The sequence below is a fragment of the Triticum aestivum genome, chromosome 5D (genome assembly GCF_018294505.1).
Source record: "Triticum aestivum cultivar Chinese Spring chromosome 5D, IWGSC CS RefSeq v2.1, whole genome shotgun sequence".
NCBI classification, from domain to species: Eukaryota; Viridiplantae; Streptophyta; class Magnoliopsida; order Poales; family Poaceae; genus Triticum; species Triticum aestivum.
The window spans coordinates 372,528,881-372,533,728 of record NC_057808.1 but is presented as its reverse complement, the minus strand read 5'-3'; the positions used below and the strand labels follow the sequence as shown (position 1 = coordinate 372,533,728).

The window sequence follows — 4,848 nt, the reverse complement described above, 5'->3', positions numbered from 1 at the left end:
GTGCCGAATTTATAGAGGCTGCCATGCGCGTACGCCGGGAGTGGCGAGGGCGACGTGGAACGGAAAGCGTCCGGAGCTGGGAATATAATCTCGGCGGCGATTGTTGCATGCGGGAGACGCCTCCGATCTCTGCGTTCTGCACTTCACCACCCGGTCTGGTCTGGGGAAAGAAACGAGATGATGACCTACTCATCGGGTGGACGGCACCGCGCGCCACCCGAGTGACCCGACGATGGCCGGGACGATCGGAATATAATCTTCAGTGACGACGGTTGCCGTGAGGATGTCATGTGCAACGCTCGACGGTGCAAAAACTTCTTTTCAGCAAAATGCAGTGATCAAAAGAATCAGTACTGATACGGTTACGAACTGAAACTTCCGGATGATGTCATATCGTCCGGATGGAAATCACAGGTAACCACAAGAGGTTAGTGTATCTCCAATGCGGACACTCAAAACACCCGCAAACGTCCAGACCGAGCTGTCCATACACAGTTTGTCATCAAATATGGACCCCATCAATGCAAACCAGAGGGAGCTTTCCGGCGTCTGGACCGTCATCACGTATGTGTCCGACATTCCCATCCATCCAAAAACCTCTCCCACACCCTCTCTCTCACGAATGTACCTCCGCCCCGCGCCGCATTCATGACAGACTAGAGCGGACACAACCGTTCACTGGAGCCGCTATTGAACGGTGTGCTGGCCGAAAGTGCCGCCCGCTCCGCGTCCCGGTCTCCGTGTCTGTTCAATGCCGGAGAGATTTGACCGAACGGGACGACTATCTACCACATCCAAACCGGCTGCCCGTTTGTCCGCCTGCCGGCATTATACAGAGATGACGGACGAATAAACCCACTCTGACACCTACATTAGAACAGCGGGCGCCGGTTGGCCTGGCGGGCGTCCGCTATTTATACGTGTCCACGCCCGTCACGGTCCGCACCGCACCATCTTCGTCATGACCGCGGGCTCTAGAGCGATGTGGGAGAGCGTATCGACCGCGTAGAAGCAAGAGTCTGTCGGCCTTATGGTTGGTTGGCAGGCCCTCCGTGTGCGATGGATAGCGGCTGGCTTGCCAGCGAGCTCACCCGAGGTCAGCGACAACGACCAGGCGATGGAGGAGGAGTCTGACGACGAGCTAGCGCCCCCGCCCGCATCGGTCCATGCCGGCTTCACCATGGAGCAGGTGCAAATGCACTTCAACGCCGTCATGGCGGAAGAGCTGCCGGCACTGCCCCTGTCTGTGTTTCGATAGGCACAGGAGGACCAACGCTACAACCTCTAGCTCCTCGACGAGCACCACTCGCGGAGGTACAAATCGCGGGCGAGCAGGGAACGACGATGTAGCTGCGGCCACGATCACTGAAGATCAGGGTTTCCTGTATGAGGGGTGGACACTGTACCAGTCCATACGAAGCGCCCGCGACATCCGCCGAGAGTGACGGTGGTTGCGCATCCTGCGGGCGAAGACCGACGCTCTGTTCACGAAGATCGATGTGGAGGAGTACGAAGAGGAGGCGCATGCATTCACGGGCGTCGCTAGCTCCGCATCGATCACACCGCCTATGTAGTTCGCGCCTGGCTGCAACGACCATGTTGGCGGTCTGTCCACGTTGATCGGCGTTGTCCACATGGCGGACTCCGGTGAGGAAGAGTAGGACGTGATACACATGGGCACATGCACGGCCGTCGAAGATTTAGACGAGGAAGAAAGTGGCGTCCGCTTTTATTAGTTGAAATATATAAAAGATGTAATGAATTTGATCTGGTCTAAACGAAAATCGCCTAGTTTGCACAAAAAAAATGGTTTGTTAAATTCGGTTTGAAATGTGTCTGCATATTTGATGTATAGGATTGGATGACTGGCTCTGTATTACTGTCCGCGGGGCGAATACAATGTGTAATGTCAGTTTTAGGGTCTACATTGGAGATGCCCAGAGACGTATGTCCGTAATTTTTAACCTCGTGTGTCCCAGCCATAAGTTCAACATTTTTTATTAGAAAAAACAACAACATTGAGTAACTTAGAGCTCCGAGGGTACATATGAAACCGTTGATTTCATTCTCGCTTTTGCTTACTGTCTTTATTTTGCGAAGGAGCCGAAGCTCTATATTAATCAAATATCAGCATTATAAAAATATCCCTAAAGAATTAAAACCATTAACCTACGCATCAAGGGCGTAGCCTCGCGCTAGCCACGTCGGCAGAACGAGCCGAGCGAGGTACTGTGCGGGCTGTTCGTTTTCACCGGGCCACGTGTGCGTTATGCCGAACAACCGAAGGGAAGAGACGAAAAGAAAGAAATGGATTGCCCAATCGCAGCCCCAGCCCCAGCCCTGTTTCCCATCCCACCCCCCGCGAGTCCTCCCCTTCTTCCTCTCCCTCTCCCTCGTCCGCCGCCGCCGCCGCCGACGACCTACCTCCTCGGCCGCTGCTCCTCGCGCTCTATATGCTCCTCCACCGCATGGATTCGTCGATCCCATCCTTCTGTGGTTGCCTGCATCGGTTTTACCCATCTAGGGTTTCGGTGTGGTCGACCTACTCGTCGCCGGCGATGCTCTGGTGCGTTGGTCCGTTCGTCTCCGTCTCCTGTCATGCTCTCTCGTGGTGTTGTGCCTCCTGGATGGCGCTCCTGTGCCTCGGATGCATGCCCCTCTCTCCCGAGCTCGATGAGAAGCAGCGGCGCCCCCTTTCTCCCGAGCTCCAAATCCATCCCAACAGCGCTAAGGTAACCAGCGGCAGAGGCTCCCACCTAGCACCTCTCTCCTCCTGCCCCCTCCTTGCCCTCCTATGTGTTTTCGATTTTTTCTGCGTGTGCTTGCACGTTCATGGATCTAGATAGCAGATTATGTTTTCTGTGTAATATTTCATAGGCTTAAACTTCAAGGAGTAGATGTAATGCTTTTGTCTTTTGCCTCCCTCCATGTTATCAGTACAGGTGCCATCTTCTTATCCTAGATTCTTCCAATCTTATCATCTTTATTTCACTTTCGCTCACATTTTTCCTTATTTTTGGCTTGTTTGATAAGTTCAGTTTGTCTTGCTGCAGGGATCCTAATTTGGGCTCTGCTCCAATCAACAAATAGAGTGCAACCCTTGAGTTCATCCCGATACAGTGGCAGTCACATAAGATGGAGCATGGAAATGGACGAGCAGTCCATATTATTCAATTGGGTTTGACTGCATCTCGTCTAACTAATGTATGCCATATTACTATGTTCGTTTCCTTTAGTTTTTTTCATTACTCTGTAAGTATGAGTAATAGGCTCTTAGCTGGTGCTTGCTTCAGATTTTGTTAGCTAATATTAAGCTTAGCAATGCAAATGTGTAGGTGTTGATGTTTGTGCTATGTTGTAGAACTCGGGTCATGAAAGTTGGATCCTAAGAACTTCTTTTCATTTCACTAAAAAATTCTGAAGGCTGCGGAAGTGTATAACAAGTTATCCAACAGAAGTACACTGAGCCTTCTAAGATTGACCTATGTGTATTAGATAGTTGCATATATGAGCACTTGTCACTAAAGCATATTTTCTGGCAATGACTGTTAGAGACGGACAAACACAACTGGAAGAAAATGATGGAAAGTACAGCTTGTGGCAAGAAAGTTTCATTAGACATTTTGAAAGGTACGAGCTGGGAGCAATATAGGTGATCAAGTTAGTATGGTATATCCCTCTTCTGTTCTACTTGTTTTTCCTTTGTGATGGATGTGCCTATTCTGCTTGTTGGTATGCATAATTGCATATGCAATCAACTTCTTTGCTTCTTCCTCCTTCGCCATGTATTAGTATTATGCCCATGATCTTCAAATTTGATATATGATGTAGGTCAGAGGCCTCTCTTAAAATCGCCGTAATCATGAAATTATTATCACCTATATAATACCTGAAACTAGCACTCTTAATAATGATAAATTGTTCATTCTACCTAAAAATATTCTAAGTATGCGAGGCTAGCTTTTCAAACATAAATGTTTGGCTCTTTTTGTGTGCGTCTATATTTGTTCCATAAAGTATCATTTGAACCATTGTGCTTAAATAAACATTGAAAAGCCTAATTTTTGTCTTTCTGATGCCTTTCGTAAAGAACTGATGATCGATAGTGACAACATTACACATGATTAAGCTGTAGCACTAAGTTGTCCCTATGATTCGTATATCTGAGTGAAGTATAACGATCTATCTGATCAATCCATTTAACTGTTTTCAGGGTGGTTTGGTGTGCGAAAAACTGTTGGACTTGATAGTTAATGAGCGTGTTGTTATCAGGGTTCGGGCTGGGTCATCGGTCTGGGCTGCTCATGCCTAGGTTTACATGCAAGTTATATGAAATATGTGTGTATATCTTAATGTTCTCTACCAGTTAAGAGTGGAGATGCCCTTTTCTAGGCATGCAATGGCAACCTGGTTGATTGCAGCTTCTTCCTTGAGGTATTCAAATACCTGATATGTCTCAACATATTGATACTTTTTGTATGTTTCATACTCCAATACTATCAATTATACACTTTGGGCATATTTTTGACTTGTATTGGACTAACATAAAAATCTAGTGTTAGTCTCAATTTTTGGTCCAAAAAAAGTCATTTCTGGATGTTTCGTGTTGGGAGAGAGCCAGGGGAACATACCCCTGCCCTAGTGGGCCCCACATGGAACATGAGCTCCCTGAAGGTGCTGATACGTCTCAAACATATGTATAATTTTTGATTGTTTAATGGTATTATAATATTATTTATGTATATACTTTTACCCTTAAAGAAGAAAATAAAATATAAACTAAAAATAAAATAAAGAAGTTTTCTAAGTAAGAATAAATTAGTGGCATTTGTGTTACACTTTAAGAAG

The 4,848-nt window shown here is 47.3% G+C and overlaps 1 long non-coding RNA gene across 3 annotated transcripts; it reads left to right on the top strand.

Annotated features, from left to right (window-relative positions):
• The first annotated feature begins 2,315 nt into the window (after nt 1–2,315).
• LOC123121864 (uncharacterized) lies at nt 2,316–4,519 on the top strand. Of its 3 annotated transcripts, none has more exons than XR_006459885.1 (4): nt 2,316–2,732; nt 3,054–3,204; nt 3,553–3,630; nt 4,214–4,519. It is a non-coding gene; the product is annotated as an uncharacterized lncRNA (long non-coding RNA). The 3 variants fall into 3 exon arrangements; XR_006459884.1 differs by having other exon boundaries at nt 2,316–2,942; XR_006459883.1 differs by having other exon boundaries at nt 2,316–3,204.
• The last annotated feature ends 329 nt before the right edge of the window (nt 4,520–4,848 follow it).